General features: G+C 38.5%; 1 long non-coding RNA gene across 1 annotated transcript; it reads right to left on the reverse strand.

The window, feature by feature from the left end:
- Positions 1 to 13,556: 13,556 nt before the first annotated feature.
- LOC146899680 (uncharacterized) lies at positions 13,557 to 14,114 on the reverse strand. The gene is made up of 2 exons (XR_015023440.1): positions 13,974 to 14,114; positions 13,557 to 13,886 (listed from the first exon to the last, which is right to left on the reverse strand). It is a non-coding gene; the product is annotated as an uncharacterized LOC146899680 (long non-coding RNA).
- Positions 14,115 to 25,060: the final 10,946 nt, after the last annotated feature.

Raw genomic sequence — 25,060 nt, forward strand, 5'->3', positions numbered from 1 at the left:
TGAGGCAAGGGACTGACGGGAATGATACATACATATATAATGGTTTAAAAATGAGTTTCCTAGGCTATGATTAATATTAGGGTTAATAGGTCTTTACCCTCTGTAATATTTGTCATTTCCGATTTTACACCCTGTAAATTTTTTTTTGATTTACCCCCTGTAAAAAAAATTGTTTTGATTTACCCCCTAATAGGCCAAACAAAAACAAAAATTTCTTGAAAAAAAATAAAACTGGTGTTTGTTTGGCCTATTAGGGGGTAAATCAAAACAAATTTTTTTTACAGGGGATAAATCAAAAAAAAAATTACAAGATGTAAAATCGAAAATGACATATATTACATGGGTAAAAACCTATTAACCATTAATATAAATACTCCCCACACTATTTGTTGGCGTGTTGTGTGGTTCAACTCAACCAGGTCAACAAAGATAGATATTGAAATGATTATTGTCTTTGACGAAAATACGATACGACCAAGAAGCAACTATAGATGAAGGGATTTCCACTTATTCTTAAAATAATAGGAGTAATGTTAAAGACGAAGGGCAAATGCAAAGAATCCCTTAAAGTTAAGTTTCTATTTTAAAGTCAATAAATTTCGGAGCTGAATGGTCGAAGCTGAATGTTTGAAGCAAAATCAATTTCGGATGCCTTTTTGATCACTGTTGGCGGTGTTGGTTCTTTGAGGAGTTGTTGTTCGGGGATTCAACTTTGGTGTTGATATAGGGGTTTTTGGTGTTTTTATTTTCTCTTATGGTGTAATACTTGAGATTTAATCCTTTTATATATATATATAATATATTTTGCCATTCTCAAAAAAAAAAAAAAAAAAATTTAAAGTCAATCAACGTAAAAAAGCACAAGAGTAATATGTTTTATTATTTTTATCATTTAGCCTAATGACTATATAAATCCACAATGAATATATGGGACGTTTGAAGTTGGAATTTCGGCACTTGTATAAATGTATTGTCTCTACAATTAAACTAAGTTCACAAGGACTACAATAATATGTTTTTAATTCCTATAAAATCATCAATTTTTTTTAGTTCTTACAAAATTTTGACTCAATTTATATATTTCGTCTTTAATTTTATTTTGATCCCTAAAGGCTTTTTTTCTTTCCATTTTAATCTTTTAGCTTATAAACAATAGACACTAAAATCTCTTAAAAAATTGTTTTATTTTGATCTTCTAAATTATAAACAATATACACTTTTGTTAATAATTACTACCTCCGTCTCTAATTATAAATATCGTAAGGAATCTAAGTTTCATACATTTTGTACCGTAAAAGACCAAAGTGTGTAAAGCATAAAATTAAGTAAACAAAATGAAACCAATAAATCTTAAAAGATTAAAGTGTCAAATATTTGTAATTTAAAAATATTAAAACAAAAAAATAATATATATATATATATATATATATATATATATATAGAGAGAGAGAGAGAGAGAGAGAGAGAGAGAGAGAGAGAGAGAGAGAGAGAGAGAGAGAGGGAGAAAGAAAAGGAAAATTTATGTACAAGAGGGGTGCCAAACCAAACCCTCCAAAGAAAAACAGCAAAAAAGAAGAAAAATTACGGAAAACGAAAATTAAGTAACCCATAACAGTCGTTATAAAAATCATCCCGAGCAAAGATGGGCAACCATGACCCTCGCGGAAAATGTGTGAAGAAGAACCTGCATAGCATGAGACAAGCAATTGTGCCAACAGTTTCGCCACCGAATAGGAATTAAAGAGGGCTGGGAGAAAACCAAAAGAGCACTGGTCAAGTCCCCCTTAATCCAAATGTACCACCAATGATGCGTAACTTGAAGCCTCTAGCTTGTTTGGATGATGTTGACTTGTTATCATTTTATTTCTTAGTCTAGGATAGTTGGTTTATTGCTAGCTTAGAATATGTTAAAGCACCCATGCTTGTGTGTGTATCAAATCTTCCTCCTTTCTCTCATATTATGTGTTAAAATCTCTTTTCTTACTGCATGAATCGATTCACTTATATCTGAAACGTATCACAAAAGTCTCTGACTTTGTGTAAATTGATTCATGACATATGTGAATCGATTCACTTTGATTAATCTCAAAATTGCATGAATCGTATCATCATATGTCTCTGACTTGCTCTGAGTCGATTTACTCTAGTTTGAATTGTATCAACCTTCATCCTGGGCAGTGTGAATCGACTCAAAAATCATTTGATACGTATCAATCTTCATAGCATTTTTCCTGTTTCATTGTGTCACATATTTATCTGAATCGATTCACTCATTTAGTGAATCGATTCATTCAGTTGTTTTGGCTCGAAATTTTACCCTTGTTTGTCTTTACTATATAAGTTATTCCTCTCATAACTTTCAAATTAGGGGTTAGCAGAATTTCTTCACCCGACCAAAAACCGGACAAATCGAGTAAACCGAGTGAACAATTGGGTGGGTCGGTTCGGGTCACGGGTTATGAAACTTTAAAAAACAGGTTGATACAGTTAACTACGGTCGGGCTCGGATTGATAAAGACCAATCAATAATAGAGAAACAATGCAAGTTCTAGAAATGTAGTTGCATGGAAAACTAATCTAAATATAAGTAAATTGAAAAACAAAATTTGGCAATGAACCTTATGGCTGAGATTTATGGGAGTATGTGACTACCTAGCAACGCCGTACACTTCGCCTTTGAATCAAGTCACCCCTCCTTTAGAACTTTTGGAATAGCGTTTCATCAAACAACTGTTACTAAACTGGAATAAGTCACATGAAACAAAACAAATTCATTAATTAAACAAGTGCAGGAGCAATTACAATAGGGAAATAGTTCGATGGACTTCGACATTAAAAAGAAAATAAAGGAAATACATCAAAAGAAAAATAAATCTAGTGGGTTGCCTCCCACTCAGCGCTTCTTTATCGTCACTAGCTTGACTGCTAAGGATCCTTAGAGGTCCTTCAGAATGAGTGCCACCCTTCCTCTTGGTAGGTCACCACCTAGGTATGGTTTAACTCTTTGTCCATTTACTTTGAAACTTCGATCTCCTTCAGGTGTCACTAGTTCAACAGCTCCATATGGTGACACACTTTTGACCAAGAATGGTCCAGACCATTTTGACTTGAGCTTCCCAGGAAACAGCTTTAACCTGGAATTATACAACAAAACTAGTTGTCCACAGTTAATATCCCTAGGCACTAAGTTTTTGTCATGATACCTTTTAGTCCTGGCTTTATAGATGAGCGCATTTTCATATGCTCTAAGCCTCATCTCCTCAAGTTCATTAAGTTTCAAAATTATTTTCTTACCAGCGGCTACTTGATCAAAATTTAAGGCCTTAATGGCCCAGTAAGCTTTATGTTCTAGCTCAACTGGAAGATGACATGCCTTCCCATAGACTAACTGATAGGGTGAGAACCCAAGATGAGTCTTAAAGGCTGTCCTATATGCCCACAGTGCGTCATCTAATTTCGTAGACCAATCTTTTCTATTTGACGCAACTGTCTTCTCCAAAATCTGTTTCAGCTGTCGGTTTGAAACTTCTACTTGACCACTAGTTTGTGGGTGATAGGGAGTTGCAACTTTGTGCTTAATGTTATACTTTTTGAGCACATTTTCAAGAAAATTATTGCAAAAATGCTTCCCCCATCACTGATCAATACTCTAGGGGTTCCAAACCTAGTGAAAATATTCTTTTGATGGAAGTTGACAACAGTTTTTGCATCATTAGCAACACATGGTATCGCTTCAACCCACTTTGTGACATAATCAACACAGACTAGAATATGGAGATAAGAGTAAGAGGAAGGGAATGGTACCATAAAATCAATACCCCAACAGGCAACTGGTTCAACTTCAATGATTCCTTTTAGGGGCATTTCATTCCTCTTTGATATGTTACCTGTCCTTTGGCATCTGTCACATCTGATGACAAAATCGTGGCAATCCTTGAAAAGGGTGGGCCACCAGAATCCACTTTGCAAAACTTTTGCAGCTGTCCTTTCTGCACTATGGTGGCCTCCATAAGCTGAGCTATGGCAGTGCCACATGATACTATGCGCTTCCACACCTGCAACACAACGTCTAATCAAACCGTCAGTACCTACCTTAAACAGATAAGGATCATCCCACAAGTAGTGGTTCACATCTTTGAAGAAGTTTTTCCTCTGAGGATAGGTCATATCATCAGGAACTATGTTACCGGCCTTAAAGTTTGCCATGTCAGCAAACCAGGGCCTTTCTCCAATAGCAAACAGTTGTTCATCGGGGAATTCGGCCTTAATGGCCTTCTCATTCTTCGTCACCTCATCATTCTCCAGCCTTGAGAGGTGATCAGCTACCACATTATCGACTCCCTTCTTGTCACGAATCTCAAGATCAAATTCTTGCAATAATAGGATCCACCTCAACAGTCGAGGTTTTAAATCCCCTTTAGTCAAGAGATATTTAAGAGCTGCATGATCTTTAAAAACAATGACTTTGGAGCCTATTAGATAAGAACGAAATTTTTCCAATGCAAAGATTGCAGCAAGCAATTCCTTTTCAGTTGTGGAATAGTTAACTTGATTTTCATTTAAAACCTTGCTTGCATAGTAAATTGCATGGAAAAATTTGTTCTTGCATTGGCCTAGGACTGCACTAACAACATAATCACTTGCATCACACATAAGTTCAAAAGGTAAATCCCAATCGGGTGCAATGATTATTGGTGCAGTCACCAACTTCTTTTTAATCAAAGAAAAAGCATTTAGACATTCAAAGTCAAAATTAACCTCGTTTTCTTTGACCAAGAGGTTACAGAGGGGTTTGGAAATTTTTGAAAAGTCTTTTATGAAACGCCGATAGAAACCGGCATGCCCCAAGAAACTCCTTACTCCCATAACATTAACAGGTGGGGGAAGTTTCTCTATAACCTCTATCTTAGATTGGTCCACCTCAATGTCTTTAGCACTTATCTTATGCCCCAAAACTATACCTTCAGTTACCATAAAATGACATTTTTCCCAATTCAAAACAAGGTTAGTTTCGGTGCATCTTCTAAGTACATCATTTAAATGGAACAAGCATTGATCAAAAGACTTACCAAAAACAGAAAAGTCGTCCATAAATACCTCAATGTTCTTCTTTATCATGTCAGAGAAGATGGAGAGCATACACCTTTGAAAGGTCGCTGGCGCATTACACAACCCAAAGGGCATCCTTCGATAAGCAAACACACCGAATGGACAAGTGAAGGCAGTCTTTTCTTGATCTTCCGGAGCCACTGCAATTTGATTATACCCTAAATACCCATCCAAGAAGCAATAAAAGGCTTGGCCAGCCAATCTCTCAATCATTTGATCCATGAATGGTAATGGAAAGTGGTCCTTTCTTGTTGCAGTATTCAACCTCCGGTAGTCTATACACATTCTCCAACCAGTGACGGTACGGGTGGGTATCAATTCATTTTTTTCATTAGCCACCACCGTCATTCCGCCTTTCTTAGGCACCACGTGAACTGGACTTACCCATGAGCTATCTGAGATAGGGTAAATCATCCCTGCATCTAGTAACTTTAGCACCTCTTTCTTCACCACTTCCTTCATTGTTGGGTTAAGTCTCCTTTGAGGTTGAACTACCGGTTTGTATTCAGCCTCCATGTGTATTTTGTGCATGCAATAAGCTGGACTAATACCCTTCAAATCAGAAATGTTCCACCCCAAAGCTCCTTGATTGTCTCTTAACACCCTCATCAATTTTTCTTCTTCCAAAGGCGTCAAGGTATTGCTGATGATCACGGGTTTAGAGGCATCTTTGGTGAGAAAAACATACTTTAAGTGAGAAGGGAGTTCTTTTAACTCTGGATTTTTCTCTCCTTTTCCACTCAAAGTAGGAGCATCCATAGAGTACTTACCCATTAATTCTTCCATTTTTACCGGTCCCAACTCTTGCTTGCTTGCTTCAAGTTGCTTGACACAATCACTTACTTCAAGATCTTCATCATCCTCACAACTTGCTATAGAGTTCATGATTGCACGTTCAAGAGGTTGTGTTGGTTGAGGTTCATAAGAATCATCCTCAACTATTTCCTTAATAACATCAATCCGGTAACACTTGGGGTTCTCGTCTTGATGCTTCATTGCCTCAAATATGTTAAACACGACTTGCTCCTTGTGGAACCTCAACATTAGCTCTCCTTTTTCAATATCAATCAAAGCACGACCAGTTGCAAGGAAAGGTCTTCCTAGAATGAGTGGCATGTCTTCATCTTCAGCCATATCTAAGATCACAAAATCTGCTGGGAACACCAAGTCATTAACCTTGACTAGCACATCTTCAAGCACACCGACAGGATAAGAGATTGACCGATCAGCTAAAGTAATGGTCATTCTTGTTGGTTTTCGTTCCCCACACTTAAGCTTCTTCATCATTGAAAGAGGCATCAAATTGATACTTGCTCCCAAATCACATAAAGCTCTTCCAATGTCTACCTGTCCAATTGAACAAGGGATAGTAAAAGCACCAGGATCCTTCACTTAGGTGGTAACTTCTTTTGAAGAATAGCACTACAATTCTCCGAAAGTGCTATGTTCTCATCATCCTTAGGCTTCCTTCGTTTGGTTAGCAAGTCTTTCATGAACTTAGCATATAACGACATTTGATCAAGAGCTTCGCCGAAAGGAATATTCACCTGAAGTTGTGAGAAAAGTTGCATGAACTTCTTGAATTGACCTTCATCCTTTTCTTTCTTCTTGGAAATGTGAGGGTATGGAAGCTTCACATATGATGGAATAACTTGTGGTTTATCCCCATCCTTTAAGATTTGACTCTTCGACTTTCTCAAAATTGAATCTTCATCAATTAACTTCTCACTTTTTTCTCCCTCTATTTTTTTCTTCCTTTCGTTTTCAACTACTCCATGATCATTCTCTTTGTCAACTACACCCTCATCATTTTTTTCAACTACATCATTCTCTTCCACCTCAACTACTACATCATCAACCTTCTTTGAAGCTTTTGGAACTAAAGGTGTCAAAACCTTTTTGCTCCTCAATTCAATAGCATTACAAGACTCGTTCTTAGGGTTGTCTTTAGTGTTACCTGAGAATCCGCCTTTGCTTTGTTCAGCCAATTGCTTAGCTAATTGCCCCAATTGAGTTTCAAGCATCTTCCTAGAAGCTTCGTTGTTCTTCCTTTCAGCTTCTTGACTTTTCTTCATCTCCTCAAAGTTGCCTTGAGTCATCTTCATGAAGTTCATCATAGTTTCCTCAAGAGCTGATAGCTTTCTTTGTTGTTGTTGAGGAGGAGCAAGCATCTGAGAATTCAAAGCGTTGTTATTAGAATAGCTTAGATTGGGATGCTTGTTGATTCCTGGAGTGTAGTACTGATTTTGCCTTTGATATCCTCCCATGTAGTTAGCTTCTTCACTAGAACCTTCTGGTACACATTCGCCATTGGGATGTTCTTCCCCACATAGATCACACTTGATTGCAGCCACTTGTTGTTGCTTATGAGCCAAAGTGAAGCCTTGAAACTCCTTAGTTAGAGCCTCGATTTGTTTGTTCATAGCTGCTTGGTTAGCAAGGATAGCAGTTTGTTCACTCACCCCAAACACTCCTCTTTCTTTCTTCTTAGCTTCAGCACGATACTCGTTTCCAGCCATGTTTTCTATCAAAGCCTGGACTTCATGATCAATTTTGCTCTAGATTGGGATACTCTTGATCAATTTTGTTCACTCACCCCCTCAGTGAATATTTGGAGGTATTGTTTCTCGGTGAACTCATGATTCGGGCATCTCTTAAGAAGCAAATTGAATCGCTCCCAAGCATCATACAATGATTCACCTTCTCCTTGCTTGAAGTTAGAGATCTCCATCTTCTTTTCCCAATACTTAGACATAGGGAAATACTTCTCTAAGAACTTCAGCTCTAATTCTTCCCATGTTTGGACAGTCCCGTTTGGTATTGTTAGCAACCAATCTTTTGCTCTTCCCGTCAAGGTGAAAGGAAATAGCCTTAGTTTCTTTTGTGCTTCAGTCACGGTGGCTGGTTTCACACAAAATTCACAAGTTTCAGCAAAGCGGCTCAAGTGTTCATGAGGACTCATAGCTTCAGTCCCATCGAATTGCTTGTCCCTCAAACTGTTGAGGACAGTTGTCTTGATATCGAAAGCAACGGGGTTAGCTGGTTGAAAAGTGTGGGTCAGTTGACCGCGATGAGTGGCTAACCCGTAGTCTCCTAGCTTAGGTCTTGGTGGTACAACTCCTTCACCTTCCATAGTTGCAGATTTAGGTGAAGCAGATGTTTCAGATTCAGTTGAGAGTGAATCCGATATTTGTTCTCGAACACCCGGTGGAACGGAATGAGATAACCTTCGCAACCGGGCAGCTTTCCAGAGTGCTCTAGCAGTCCTTTCAATTTCTGGATTAAATTCGAGATCGTCGGCGCTCACTTTACCTCGCATAAACAGCAAAATACCTTAGTAGCACTGCACAACGCAAAGTAATCAAATGAATACTAAAACAAAAAAAAAACAAAAAATTAAATTGCAGAAAACCCTAAATTATAACGTAATTGCCTTGTTGAAATAATCAACAGTCCCCGGCAACGGCGCCAAAAACTTGATAGACGTTTGGCAAGTGCACCAAATACTATCGAAGTAGTAAAAATATCGATCCCACGAGGACTGTTTTAACTTCAATAATTCAATTGCGTTATAAAAATAGGATGTATAAAATTTATTTTGTTTTGCCACTAGGCAGAAGATTTGGTTTGGTTTTAATTAAATCAAGAAACAGAAAATAAAGATTTGTTAAGAAAATATGAGAGAAAGATGAGATCAGATCCGTCGAATCCTCTAAGTTCCCCTAATTGGTCTACTGCACCTATTCGTTATGAATCCTCTTCTAGTTTACGATGATTAACAAAATAGCCCTAATCAATCCCTTGAGTTAGGACCCTCTTCTTAAACTACAGCCCCTAATTCCTTAGGTGGTCTAATAATTCTTGAAGGTTTTACCGAACGTTAACCTATTATCACTAACAAACGATTATCTATTCCTAGACTAACCCTGTTTATTAGAACAATTCAATTAGGTCTAAGTCGAAAGCCATGGTCAGTGGTCATTCGTTCTCACAAAATCAAGTTATATGTGATCAAGATATAAAAAGCATTAAGAACAATTGAATTGAATAAACTAGAATTGAATTCATAAACAAAATAGAGTTTCACAACAACATGTGTCAATTAGGGTTACAAAGATTCATCTTGGATCTAATCTCTGAGAGATTTAGCTACTCATAATCGAGTTTACAAATAGCATAATCAATGAAATAATTAAAACATACATGAATTGGTAAAAGGATGAAGAAATCGCCCTTCTAGCCGTCTCCGATGTCTAAAAATCGCACTTTGCTCTCCAAAATCGTAACTCCTTTTCTTCAGAATGAGTGCAGTATTTATAGAGATTTATGGGCCTGACCTAGCAAAATCGCGTCGCGCCATGTATATAGGCGTGCCGCGATTTCCTCTTTACAGGAAGTGTGTATTTGTTGTTTCAAAATCGCGGCAAGGCTTCAATTTGGCGTGGCGCGATTTGGTCTGGAAGAACTTCAGTTTTTCATCTTTTTATACCCCGAAATAGTGAAAATTGCATGAGAACTCTTATAAAATGTCACAATAAGTCCCTAATATTATGTAATGACAGGATGTCATCAATAACCGTTCTTGAAGTCAAAGGGGATTCGCTTACTAGACGTAGCATCAAAGGCTCGAGTGAAGAGTTCGAAAGGGGTGCACGGGTATTCAAGGATTGGAAGATTCAAGGAGCACCAAATCCTTCAAAGAAAACAGCAAAAAAGAAGAAAAATTATGGAAAACAAAAATTAGGTAACCCATAACGGTCCTTATAAAAATCATCCCGAACAAAGATGGGCAAAGATTCCCACCAACCCGTATCTGAAACAGTGTGACCATGAGTAGCAAGCTTTTCCCCGCAACCATTGCCGTCGTGGAAAATGTGTGAAGAGAGAACCAGCATACTTGATGTAGTATCAAAAGTAAGTATTTTTGTTATCGTCTCCTCAAGGACTGGTGCGATATTCTAAGCCGTTCAACAATCGATGTCGTTCTGAACTAAGGGAGTAGTAATAATTTTTGTTTCATAAACTAGAAAACTATGAACTTGTAAACAATATGAGAGTTAACAGGGAAATGATTGCTAGGATTAAATTTCATCAACCTACGTATACGTATTCTAAGATTAGTGTTGTGGATTCTAATTATCAATTGATATTATCACATATTGCTCGGCAACATCATTCGTGTCCAAATAATGTCGCGATTTCTATTGGGTCGTTCAATCGTCGATTTACCAAACTATTAAACAATCCAATAGTCAATTGTATCGTTGTATAACTGATTTCCCAAGCTCTTAAACAATACAAAAGCTTTGGGTTCCAATATTCAAAGTGATTATCAAAACCTAAATTCCATGTCTAGAACAAAAGCTTTGATAGAAGATTATTCTAACCTAGATTCAAAAGGTATCTTTCAATAACAATTCAAACCCATAAGTTTGTAATGGAAAACAAGAATAACCTCAACATCATAAGATAATTAAAATCAAACAACATCACAATCAAAGGGAATACATACTAGTAGAGTTGATTACATTTAATCCCAACAAAAAGAGTCTAGCTTCTCATTGCCATGGTAACCTTACAAGGAGAAGAAGAGAAAAATAATAACCAAGCCATGATGTCTCAATGATCTTGCAAGTCCTCTCTAATCTTTGTAGCTCCTTGTTCCTTGATGTTCTCGATGGTTTTCCCTTGTTTTTCTCTCCCTAGAGTGACATAACAATCTGTTCTAAAATGACTGAATGACTTTTATACTTCTGTATAATTCAACATTCTCGCCAGGAAGGTTTTTCGTAGCCATGGTGACATCAGCTTTCTTTGCCAGTGGGTTTCTGCCAAACCTCCTTATCTCGCCAGGCAGGACATTTGTCGCCATGGCGACATCTGATCTCTGAAAAACATAGCCCCTAAAAATCCATTCCCGCCGTGGCGACATGTTGTGGCCATGACGACATCTGATCTCTGAATAACATATCTCCTAGAAATCCATTCCCGTCGTGGCGACATTCTGTGGCCATGGCGACATTTGTTGTTTTTGCTCCTTTTTATGTTTCTTTCGCTGGTTCAAGTCTTGATCACTTCTTTTCTGCACAAATGGGTTAAGTAAGATATAAAAAGCATAATGAGTTATTTTCTATTTTTTTCATGGTTTTTCCTCAAATAACTTATGGAACAAGTAATCAAAAGTGCCTAATATACATTATGAATTTAACACTTTCTAGCACCTATCAATACTATGAGACAAGCAATTGTGCCAACGGTTTCGCCACCGAATAGGAATCAAAGATTGCTGAGAGAAAGCCAAAAGAGCACTGGCCAAGCCCCCCTCAATCTAAATGTACCGCCAATGATGCGTAACTGCCATTTCTATCGCTATGATAAAGCCTGTAATTTCTGCTTCGAACACCGAGTAATCACCAAGATTAGTTGAAAAACCGCCCATCAAAGCACCTGTTTGATCACGGAAAATACCACCACAAGCCGCACTAAGGTTCCGAAGAGACCCATCCGTGTTAACGCTGATGTAAGGATGAGTTGGAGGTTTCCAGATTATCATCTCAATATCCTTAAACTTCCAAAATGTCGGGGAAATCCAAAATTTGTCCGAAAGATTAATGTCAAAGCTCGTAGGAAGGCAATGACCATTTGAAGCATGACCCGACATGTTGAACGAAGTAGAAATCTTCGCCTTGACAGCCAATAGCGAAATTTTAGAGCCATTGAAACACATGCAGTTCCGAACTAACCAAATGGTAACAAAATCACTGGTTGAGAGGTCAAGACCACCCTCCTCCCAAGGCATACATGTTTCCATGCCACCGTACTTACTTTCTTCGTATGAATATCGTCGCTCCAAATAAAATTCTTTATCCAAATGTCTAACATCCTTAGCAACTTCATCGGCTATTGGATCTAAATTCTTACTAAAATTTAGATCAATTAACATTTAAGTATTTTTTTAAATAATTAATATTTTAGTATTTAATTTTTCTTAAAAAAAATTATTAATTTAATATATGGTTTATATTATATTTTTATTCACTGCAATTTAATTTAATTTTATATTTTTTTTTGTATGCTTTGTTCGGGTTTGAACCAATGGTCTAACTCTTTATCCTTTAGCTCAAGACATTTGAGTTGCAAAATCTCCATTTTATAAAACAAAGGAAATGTTTAAGAGTGCCCTTATGACATTGGATAAGAGGATAAAAATAGAACTATTGTATTGGAAATAGAAAAAAAATGATTAATTTTATTTTTTTAAAGTCAAAATATTGTTGAATCTAATACAAACATTTTATTTTTGGTTTCCTTAACAAATGTCACTTGTTGTCATAATTTCCATAGGGCTTAATTTTCTTTCTTCTGTTTCTTCTTTTTGCTGTTTGTTTTTTCTTTCCTTTAGCCTTGTAACCAAAAAAAAAAAAAAAACCCATAAAACAATTAAAGGTAGCCGTGACCATTACTCAAAGGTATTTTCCTAAAGAAAAGAGTAAAGCTATATGCAGAGAAAAATAACTTCGGGAAATTTCACAAGCGCGTGCTTTATGAGGAAAAAGGTAATTGCATATCACATTTGTTTGACTAAATCGCGAAATCAGTGGAAATCACCCAAGTAGTTGTTAAAAATAGCCAATTGCAATTGGTCTAAATAATTAGCTAGAAGTTTCTGCTAATTTCAGTCGCTCTCTGAAAGGTTTTGGCTACACTATACCAAAAACAAGATCTCACTACCAAAAAAAAATGGCTTTTGGCTACGTCCTCGCATATTGGTCCACCTCACCAATCGATCTAAACTTTGTTCTTTCTCAAGCAACAAACAAAAATTTTAATAGTTCTTAAAAAAAAATTGTTAATTTTTTTTTTTGACAAGAAAAAATTGTTAATATTAGGGTAAAATATGTTTTTCGTCCTCATAAAATTAGCGAATTTTGGTTTTCGTCCCTATAAAAAAATCCACCGTTTTCATCCCTACTTAATTTTTCAATTACTGTTTTCGTCCCTCCCGTTAAGTCAACTAACTGTTGACTAATGGAATGCCACCATGCCACATCAGCATTAAATATAAAAAATTATTTTTTTTATTTTTTTCCGTTTTTAATAAAAGAAACATAAATTGAAAAAAAATATTCTGATTTTTCTATTTTTTTCGTTTTTAATAAGAAAAAAAATCTGATTTTCCTATTTTTTTTGGTTTCTATTTTTTTCTATGAATGTTATGTACAACCTATGCAAAATGTTTCAAAAACACACTGTTATTGCATTAAAATAGTACTAAAATTGTGTCATGACCTTATTGAGCAATTGTATCAGTAAATGGGAAGAAACTATATATATATTTGGCTTCCACCATATAAACTTGAAATCAAAAGCTTAATAGCATTAACAACAACAGACTAGCAACAAGAGACTAGCAGCACAAAAAATATGCTTTTTTGACAGAATTGAAATTGAGTAAGAATGAAAATTAACTTCATTTCATAAGCATAAGATTACCAAATATGTCATAAGTTTTATAGTACAAGATCTGCATATGTTTGCATCAACAGAAGATTTCATCCCAAAAAAAGTACCATCCCAACTAATTCATAACTCCAAATCTTAATTAGTTTCCATCAGCATAAGATTACATCCAAAAAAAAAAACTACCATCACAAATTACATCATAACCAAAAAACCTTCCACACTAAATCCTAATCATCTATTTAAAGCTTCACTGTGTCAACCTTCTCTTAATTGATCCCCATCCTACCATGAACTTTCTTCTTCAAAACTTTTCCCTGCAAAACACAGTGAAAACAAAATTAAAACACAGTTAAAACAGCTGATCAGCCTATATACTGCAAAGAAAAAAATAAAATACGTACAGAATTTGGATTAGACTCTAAACTAGCATGACTACGTGCTGCAACAGTAGGTTCTTGAAGTGGTGTTTCAGCAGCAACTTCAGCAAGTTTCGGGACTGAAACTCTCTCACCATCACCTTGTGTCCCTTTCTTAATTTTTTTTTTTGACTTGGTCCCTTTGGTTTGTCGGCCTTGTTATACCCTAATTTTGAACCTAAAAATACTAACTCATTTCTTCTTATCTTGCATTTCAAGTCATTTGATATATCTCTGAACAATTGCATCCTTCTCTGCATTTTATTTCAATGTTATTTGCAAAATTTACATGCAAGGGTATTTTAGTCATTTCCTATGTCAAATTTCTCTCGGTCTTCCAAAATTTTGTTTGAGTCCTTTCAAGTAGTGTGAATAAGTCTCTGTTTCATTCTATGTCAAAATCCAGTTCAAAAATCGCATTTGAGGTCATTTTAAGTCAGTTTTGCCCCTAGGGGCATTTTGGTCTTTTCACATGTTAAAACCCGGTTTAAATCTTAAAAATTGTCTCTGAGTCTGTTAACTTTGTTTGTATAAGGTCTTGCTCTAATCCCTTGTTAAAAATCCATTTTAAAATTTGCATCTGAGTCATTTTCAGTCGTTTTAGCCCCAGGGGCATTTTGGTCATTTCACACGAAATTTCGGCAGAGAGAGGTTACTTTAAAGTACCTCATTTAGGCCATTGGTTCGTTTTAGTCCGTTTTGTCAATTTTAATCGTTTCACTTTACGTTTATTTCAAATTTACCTTTTTTTTATTCAATTTTTATTAAATTTCTTTTGCATTTTGGTCCTTTGTGTTTTTTTTCCTTTTCATTTTTGTCCTTATTTTCTGATTATTTTGCAATTTAGTCCTCTTTTGTCCAAGTCATCTATTCTGTACACGTGTCAGAGTCTTAGTGGTCCACAGAAGTTTGTTACAAAGGTATGCCACATGTCAAAATTTCATTGGTCCAGTCCATACATGTGTCAGCCTATAAAAGGCCAACTCATCACAGACCCATACACACTTTTACACATCATCAACAACACAATCACATTTCTCTCTCTCCCTACCACGAATCAAACACCACAAAAATCCAGAAAAAGCTCAAGAATGTGATGTACAAATTCATCATCTTCAAACCCTAACCGAATTCGGTTTATCACCAAATTCATCAATCCTCATCAAATCCAAGCCATAACCGAATCAGAAGCATCACATAACACAGAATCCCTCATCAATTTCACAAAAACAAGACGAATTCGCAAAGAAGAGGAAGAAGCTTTCAGAGATTCCAAGGAATCGTCATCACCAAGCTTACCTTCGCAATTCCAACGAAGACTCATCAACAACGAAGAAATCTTCGTGATCACGAAGGATTTGAAGAAGAAGAGGGAAAAAGTTCGAATTCGAAGCCGTAGCAGAAAAAGAGAAAGAATACGAAGTTCATCAGAAGAAGAACAATCGAAGAATTCACAATCTTCTTCGTTCGTCACATCTCCAATCTAAAACACAGGTATCAAACTCTCTTTCCTTTCCTCTTCACGTTTTCATTCGAAAAATCCTGAGCATTAGCTTCGTACATGTGCTGTGGCTACGAATCAAAGTAGATCGGAGCACTTTAAAAGCTTTCTTGCAAGAACCTTTCGAATAAGAGAAAAAGAAGAAGAGTTAACAAAAAGAAGCATCAAAACCGTAAGATAAAAGTCCGATCTACTTTGATTCGTAAGTTTCTTTGAGAAACGAGCCTCAGAATCGAAGAGAGGGGGTCATGAGCGTCAAGAATATGTATTCAGGTCTCCGTTTAGGGTTCCAACGCGGCGGCGCCACCGCCGGCCACCGCGTCGGAAAGTTGGAGAAGATGACCGGCGCTAGGTCGGAGAAAAGAGAGAGTCTGCAGACTCTCTCTCTCTCTAAAGAACATTGTAGAGAGAGAAGCATATGAGAGTTGTGAGGTTTCCCTTCATATTTTTGCTTATATATGCCATGCCTGATCCTGTGTGTGTGTATGATACGTTTACCATGCTCCTTTTCTGTGTGAGCCGTTGGATCTTTGATCTGACGGCTACTGTGAACTCTCCTATGGCCTGATGTATGGATCTGTGTGTTGGCGCATGCTTGAGCGTTGGATCTTGGATCCAATCCAATTGGATCAATCCAACGGTCCTTGTGCCTTCACCAGATCCGTCTCCTTTGGGCCTGGGTCAGTTTGGTCTGTGGATTTCATTTCCTGGCAATTTTCTTGCTATTTCAACTCTACTCCTTGCTATTTGCACACCTTCTTGCTCAAAGACTTTGTTGAAAATTCCAATTAATTTTTCATGAGTTCTTGACTAGTTTCTTGACTTTCTTGTGATGCTGTTATGTGTTGAATTTGGATAAAAAAAAAATATAAGTAGCATTTTTTTCAATTGTTTATTACATTTGTTAAATCTTGTGAAACTTTACATGTTCTTGTGATCAAAAATTCTTTAAAAATTCCAAAGAAATTCATGAGTATTTCTTGATATTTTTGTGACCTTTTAGTGGTAATTTTACATGATAAAAATTGGTAAAAGATAATGTGGTAGTTCACTTACTATTTTTGTGTTATTTTGTGCTAGAAAATGAATGAAAATTTGCTTGGTTTTAATCCAAATTGCTTGATGAATATTGGTGGCCTACACCACTTGATTTCATAGGATTTTAGCTGCTGTTTGTGTTTGATATTGTTGCATAATTGTGAATCTTGGTAGGTTACTTAGTTTACAAGTCACTTATGTAAATAAATAATGTAAATGTGCTTAGGTTTGCTTCTAAAATGTCAAGTTAGTCATGTTGCCTAAATTCCCATTCCAAAAATTTGATTCTAAACCTTTAAAAGTGTATTGGAATGTGAGAATTATAGGTCACATGAACCTTGCACTTTATGAACAAATTTTAGTCATGTTTGCACTCATTTTGCCTTTATTTTGGTTTGTTTTCCATCCTTTATGTTATAGTGTCTTTCTTGCTTTATTTCTTTTGATATTGCCTTATGCTACTAACCATTTCATTTCATGTCTCATATTCATCATAAGCATCCACACTTCATCTTCCTCTCCATCTTATTTCTTGCACTTTAAGTTTCAATTTCATGCAAAATTAGAATGTAAGGATTTAGGAGTTCTTGTAATATTTTACTTTCATGTCATTTTTAATTCTTGCAAGACCATAGAATGTATCTAGGCCGATGATGTAATAAGGACAATGGACTCTAATAATGTACACCGACACAAGCACCGACACATGCACACACACCACTTTAGGTATATAGCTAGAATATGCATGTTTAGATGTATGTTTAGGATTGTATGCTTAGATGGATGTTTAGGCTTTATACTTAGAAAAATCAATTTCCCAAAAAAATATGAACAAATTTCACTCAAACCCTTTTCTAAATAAACCTTGGGATCAAAATCCCATTGTAATTTTCCCTTTTATTTTCTTAATCAAATTTCGATGAAAAATAATCATACTTAGACCACATTTTGCAAATGACTAATTCAACCTCACAATTTCACAATCTCATGCCTTTGAGGCCTCTCTCTCATTCTTCAAATTCCAATTTTCAAACTTAAAATCAACCAACAAAAACAAAAACATTTTGGGAAGAGAACTACGGTGGGTTTGATCCCTTAAACGGGTACGTAGGCAAGGAACAAAATTCCTTCAATTCAAATAAAATAAAAATCCAAAAACATTCTTCTCCCTCCAATTCTTCATTTAGCAAACTTTAGGTTTAAATAAACATTTTCAAATAGCATTTAAAAATAAAGCGCGCGCGTAGAAATTAAAGACGGTTCCTATAAGATACTATAGTCGTTATGGGTGCCTAACACCTTCCCGTAGCGAAAACAACTCCCGGACCTCGATTCTCAAGAGTTTTGCTTACTTTTTTCCCTTCCCAAGAAAAAATAAGATATCACCGGTTAAAAGGGTTCAAACGTAATCAATGTTTGACACCCGAAAACCAAGATAAAACAGCTGGCGATTTCACTGGGGATATTTCGAGAGTTACGCCTAGTCTTTATTTCCACGCTTGCGCTTGTATTTTTACTTGTTTCTTTTACTTGCTTTCTTATGTGAATAAATGTTTAAATTCTTGCAAACGTGTGGGGTGAGAATATCAAAAGTCCTGCACCCGGGCTGAGTGAACTTAGGATTTAGGAGGGATATAATCGACAATTCATTCAGGGGGTTGCCTCGTGTTTTGGATTATGCGATCAATCCCACATAGCTAAGGCATTTTGGGGGTGATGTTGTCGGCGCGTGTTGTCGCGTTTAGGCACTTTACTTCTAATTGTTCTATGACGCTATGAACCGTAGATAACCAAACCCATCCATGGCCATTTTCTAGGATGTAGTGCGGAGGCTAAACCGAGTGTCGTCTCGAGTTTTAGTCGTCACGCGATACTACACTCAAGTTAGACCTTCCACGGATAATCATGGAGTGAGTGTTGTCTCGTGACACCGTGATATATGTCGGAGAGGTTGCAACTTGGGAACCTTTTAGAACCCGGTTACTATTTCCTAAAACCCTAGATTCACCGGACACCGTGTCCACCCATGACTCCTCGACTTTGAAACTTCAACCCACCATGTTTTCTCCGAACTTGAACATAATCATGCATTCATGCATACATGCATACATGCATAAACTTTTTCCATGCATTGTTATCGAAGGGCTTAGACAGGTTGAATTTGTAAACATTGTAGGGATGAAGAAGACTAAGTCCTACAAGTTCAAGGAAGTGGATTTGGCTAGTTTGAGAGATTTGGCACTCAAGATCGAGGATCCGACTGGTTTTCGACGTCGTTACGGGGCCTTACTTTCTATTCTCCAGACTAATGTAGATGAGAAGCTTGTGCACACTCTAGTGCAATTCTATGATCCGGAGTGTCGGTGCTTTACTTTCCCCGACTTTCAGTTGGTGCCTACTCTAGAGGCTTATTCTTCCTTGATGGGTCTATCTATTGCTAAGGGGATACCTTTCTCAGGACCTGAAAATCCTCCTACTCCATTGGTTATTGCTAAAGATCTCTATCTCAAGACCACCGATGTCTCCAAGAATCTTGTCACTAAGGCACGCATCCGAGGGTTCACTTCAGAGTATCTTCTTGGGAAAGCCAACCTCAATACCACTTGTCAGGACACTCTCGAGGCTATTCTTGCACTTCTCATCTATGGGCTTATTCTCTTTCCGAATCTTGATGGCTTCGTGGACATGAATGCTATTATGATCTTCCACTCCAAGAATCCGGTTCCTACTTTGCTAGCTGACACATACCATGCTATTCACGATCGTTCCGACAAAGGTCGTGGATACATTCTTTGTTGTGTGCCTCTCCTCTATAGGTGGTTTATTTCGCACCTTCCGCAGTCTTTCCACGACAATCCGGGGAATTGGTCTATTTCACAGAGGATTATGGCTCTCACTCCTAATGAAGTGGTTTGGCTCACTCCCGCTTCTAGAGTTAAGGAAATCATCTTTGGTGGTGGAAAGTTTCTTAATGTACCTCTTCTTGGTACCCGGGGTGGAATCAACTATAACCCGGAGCTTGCTTTGCGACAATTTGGTTTTCCGATGAAAGATAAGCCCATCAATCTTGCTATAGCTCCTTACTTCTTTCACTACTCCAATGCTCCCACGGGAATAAAAGAGGATTTCATGGATGCTTGGTCCAAGCTTCGGAAGAAAGAGGTGAAGCATATGGGTGTAAGGTCCGGTATTGCTCATGAGGCCTATACACAGTGGGTGATAAACCAAGCTGAGGAGATTGGTATGCCTTACCCCTCTATGAGATATGTGTCTGCATCTGTTCCCACCATGCCTTTACCTCTACTCCCACCTACCCAGGAGATGTATCAGGAGCATCTAGCTATGGAGAGTAGGGAGAAGCATCAGTGGAGGGCTAGATACTATGAGGCTGAGAACTTGATCATGACTTTGGACGGAAAAGATGAGCAGCAGACTCATGAGGTCCTGACACTGAAGAAAGAGTTAGCTAAGGCTAGGAAAGAGATTGAAGAGAAGGATATGTTGCTTATGAGAGACTCCAAGAGAGCTAGGAGTGCCCATGACTTCTATGCACGATACTGCGACTATGAGTCTGAGTCTGAGGATGATGCTTCCACTTCCTATGCTTGAGGATTTCTTTTTCCTATTGTTATTTCCATTTGTTTATGTTGGAATTGTCTTGTAAAACTATATGTTGGTTGTTTCCCGTTTATGTTAATTGTTGTTTAGCAATGTTTACAAGTTTCTAATTTGTCTAAAACCCTTCGATAACAAATAAAAAGAGTCTTTTTGCATATGCATTAACACATTTCATGCATCATATGCATTCATTGGTCACAAAAAACTTCTCTCGTGCTCATTGCCTCCTGGTTTTGTCCGCCGCAGTCTGAAAAGTGGCTCGTGTTCGCAAGGTCTACCAACCAGATAGAATTCATCAAACAAGATTTCACAAGAGAAGAATGATGGCTAACTTTGAAGAAGAAAATGCTCAGCTCCGTGCCGAATTGGCTGCTATGAAAGAAGACTTGGCTAAAGCTCACGACGCTATGTCCGCTATGATGGCTGCACAAGAACAGCCAGCTACATCTATTCCAGCTGCTACTGAAACAATTCCATCTATCCCACTGTCTACTGTGGCTACCGATGCTCGGTTTGTTATGCCCAATGGCCGTCCTTATGGTCTCTCAGCTTACTACTCTCCTAATACTGCTGCTGGTGTCTCTGGTGTTGCTGGTCAAGGACAGATTCCTGTATCCACTGTTATGCCTCAAGTAACCGCTGTTGTTACCGACCCTATTGTACACACTGTGCAGCAGGTGATTGATGTTGATACTCCGCGCGGACAAGATCCCGCAATGGAAACTATGAAGAGACAGTTAAGGGAGTTGGCTGGAGAACTCCGTGAGGTCAAGGCTAGCCGGGGAAACAACGGTGCTCCTGCTAAAGCTCGTGATCTATGCTTGGTATCCCGATTTGAGGTTCCTAAGAAATTCAAAGAGCCGGAATTTGACAAATACAATGGGACTTCTTGCCCACACAACCATGTCATCCGGTATGTCCGAAAGATGGCTAATTACGCAGATAATGATGCACTGATGATCCATTGCTTCCAGAGTAGCTTGACAGATGATGCAGCAGATTGGTACACTAGTTTAAGCAAAGATAACATCCATACTTTTGAGGAACTCGCTGCTGCTTTTGAAGGTCAATATGAATTCAATACCCGTCTGAAGCCAAATAGGGACTCTCTTAAAGCCCTATCTCAGAAATCAGATGAAACCTTCCGTGAATATGCTCAGAGATGGAGAGGGGCAGCTGCCCGTGTTTCTCCCCGACTTGATGAGGAAGAATTAACGCAGACATTCCTGAAGACTCCGAAGAAGGAATATAAGGAGAGAATGATAGTCTCTGCTCCGAACAACTTCTCTGATATGGTTACAATGGGAACTCGTCTAGAGGAGGCTGTCCGAGATGGTATTATTGTCCTTGAGAAGGGTGAATCTTCAGCCAGTGCACCGAAGAAGTATGGTAATGGCCACCATAAGAGGAAGGAATCTGACGTAGGGATGGTATCTAGTAACCCATCTGCAGCTGCTACACAATTACCTCTACCCTATCACTACATGCAATACTCTCAACATCCTTTCTTCCCGCCATTCTATCAACAGTATCCTCTGCCACCGGGTCAACCACCAGTGCCCGTCAATGCTATTGCACAGCAAGTACAACAACAGCCTCCTGCTCAACAGCAACGGCAGCAACAACAGGGTCCCCGACCCAAACCTTCTTTTCCACCAATACCAATGCGGTATGGTGAGCTGCTCCCAACTCTACTTGCTAAGGGACACTGCGTCACCAGACCAGGCAAACCTCCGCCTAATCCATTGCCTCCCAGGTTCCGTCAGGACCTAACATGTGAATTCCATCAGGGTGCTCAAGGCCACGATGTTGAAGGTTGCTTTGCTCTGAAATATATTGTGAAAGACCTGATAGAAAAGGGACGGTTGACTTTTGAGAATAGTGTTCCTCATGTTCTAGACAACCCGCTTCCAAACCATGCTGCTGTTAACATGATCGAGGCCTTCGAAGGAATCCCTGTTCCTCAAGAAGAGCCCATGTTGGATGTCCGCAATGTTGTCACTCCCTTGGTGCCGTTACATGTCAAGCTCTGCCAGGCTTCTCTCTTCAAACATGATCATGCTTCTTGTTCAGAATGTCTTCAAAATCCTATGGGCTGTTGTGTTGTGCAAAATGATATCTAGAGTCTGATGGATAACAAACACTTGATTGCCAGTGATGTATGTGTGATTGTGCCAGTGTTCCATGACTCTCCTGTTGAAAGTGTATCTCGGACAAGGGATGTTGAGCCCTTAGTGATCAGGTTACCTGGTCCGATATCATATACTTCTACAAAAGCAATTCCTTACAAATACAATGCAACCATGGTCGAGAATGGAGTGGAAGTGCCTCTGGTATCCCCAGCTACAGTTGACAATGTTGCCGGTGAAATTACAACTCTGAGAAGCGGAAAAGTCCGTCCACCCCTGTTTCAAAAGCAGGTGGTCACACCTATTGCCACGATAACTCCACCAGTTGCTCCTCCTGTTGATAAGAACCCCGGCCCAACAGGCCAATCTATTGAAGAGTCTAATCTGGATGAAATTCTGAGACTTATTAAGAAGAGTGACTACAAGATTGTTGACCAGCTGCTGCAAACTCCATCGAAGATATCCATCTTGTCTCTGCTCATGAGCTCAGAGGCTCATAGGAAAGTGTTAATGAAGATACTGGAGCAAGCTTATGTTGACCACGAAGTCTCTGTGGATCAGTTTGATGGAATAGTGAGTAATATTACTGCCTGCAACAATTTGGGATTTGGTGATGATGAGCTCCCCGAAGCAGGGAAGCACCACAACTTGGCTCTACATATCTCGGTGCACTGCAGATCTGACATGATATCCAATGTGCTGGTGGACACTGGATCGTCTCTGAATGTAATGCCTGAATCCACACTGAGGCAATTGAGCCATCATGGAATTTCTCTTAGGGGTAGCAGCTACCTGGTTAAAGCTTTTGATGGGTCCCGCAAGGATGTTCTCGGGGAAGTAGACTTGCCAATTACCATTGGTCCAGAGACATTCCAAATCACTTTCCAAGTCATGGACATCAATGCTTCTTACAGCTGTCTCCTCGGAAGACCGTGGATTCATGACGCTGGAGCAGTCACTTCTACTTTGCATCAAAAGCTCAAGTTCATGAGGAATGGTAAGATTGTCACTGTGCATGGTGAAGAAGCATTTCTGGTTAGCCAAGTATCATCTTTCTCTTGTGTTGAAGCAGGGTCCGCTGAAGGGACGTCGTTCCAAGGCTTGACCGTTGAGGGTGCAGAACCCCGAAGGGCTGGTACTAGCATGGCTTCATTGAAGGATGCCCAGAAGGCTGTTCAAGCAGGGCAAGCTGCAGGCTGGGGCAAAGTGATTCAGATTCTGGAAAACAAGCGTAAAGAGGGTCTGGGATTCTCCCCAACCTCTGGGGTTTCAACAGGAACTTTCTACAGTGCTGGGTTCATCAATGCTATTGCCGAAGATGCTGCTGGAAGTAGTTACGTGCCCACATTTGTTGTACCAGGAGGCACTGTGAGAAATTGGGAGGCCATTGATGTTCCTTTAGTCATGCATGCTTCCATGTAATGTGTCTTGTTGCTCATGTTTTTTGTGTTCAAAATAACAATCCTTTCGCTCTGCCCAAGGCGAAAGGGATATCATTGTAAGGGCGTGTTTGTTTCGGCATTGCCGTTATCAATAAAAGTTGTCGTTTTTCTCACGACTCTTTGTTTTTTACTTTTTAGTGCCTTTTTCTTGGAAATAATGGTAATGCCAGAAAAAACCAAAACGTGTGTTGTTTTCTTATTAATTTCAAAAGTCTGCATGAAAAACTTTTTCTAAAAATCATCCCAATCATATTATGCAGATTGAACCATAATAAACCCGTTGAACACAGTGACCCTATGGTTCCTCCAAATTTTGAATTCCCTGTATATGAAGCTGAAGATGAGGATGATGATGAAGAGATACCGTATGAAATCACTCGGCTGCTTGAGCAAGAAAGAAGAGCCATTCAACCTCACCAGGAAGAGATTGAGCTCATCAACCTGGGTACTGAAGAGAACAAGCGAGAGATGAAGATTAGTGCTGCACTTGAGCCAGAAGTGAAAAAGAAGATTACTCAGCTTCTCCATGATTATCCAGATGTCTTTGCATGGTCCTATGAAGATATGCCGGGTCTAGATCCCAAGATTGTGGAACATCGGATACCGACAAGACCTGAATGTCCTCCTGTCGAACAGAAATTGAGAAGGTCTCGTCCAGACATGGCTCTTAAGATCAAGGCTGAAGTACAGAAGCAGATTGATGCGGGTTTCCTCATGACAGCTGAATACCCCGAGTGGGTTGCCAACATCGTACCAGTACCAAAGAAAGATGGGAAAGTTCGAATGTGTGTTGATTACAGAGATCTGAACAAAGCCAGTCCGAAAGATAACTTCCCATTGCCTCATATTGATGTGCTTGTTGACAGTACTGCTCAGTCTAAAGTATTCTCCTTCATGGATGGTTTCTCTGGTTATAATCAGATACGAATGTCTCCTGAAGATAGAGAAAAGACGTCCTTCATCACTCCGTGGGGAACGTTCTGTTATAAAGTAATGCCGTTTGGCTTGATAAATGCTGGTGCTACCTATTAAAGGGGTATGACAACTCTGTTTCATGATATGATTCACAAAGAGATTGAAGTATATGTTGATGATATGATTGTGAAGTCAAGTGATGAAGAACAGCATGTGGTGTATTTGAAAAAGATGTTTGAAAGACTGAGAAAGTACAAGCTGCGGTTAAATCCTAACAAGTGCACATTTGGTGTAAGATCTGGAAAGTTGCTAGGCTTTATTGTCAGTCAAAGAGGCATCGAAGTTGATCCTGACAAAGTCCGAGTCATCAGAGAGATGCCAGCCCCTCAAACTGAGAAGCAAATCAGAGGGTTCCTTGGACGTCTGAAT

This window comes from Medicago sativa, chromosome 8, assembly GCF_051527215.1.
Source record: "Medicago sativa cultivar Bolivia chromosome 8, Bolivia_mono, whole genome shotgun sequence".
NCBI classification, from domain to species: domain Eukaryota; kingdom Viridiplantae; phylum Streptophyta; class Magnoliopsida; order Fabales; family Fabaceae; genus Medicago; species Medicago sativa.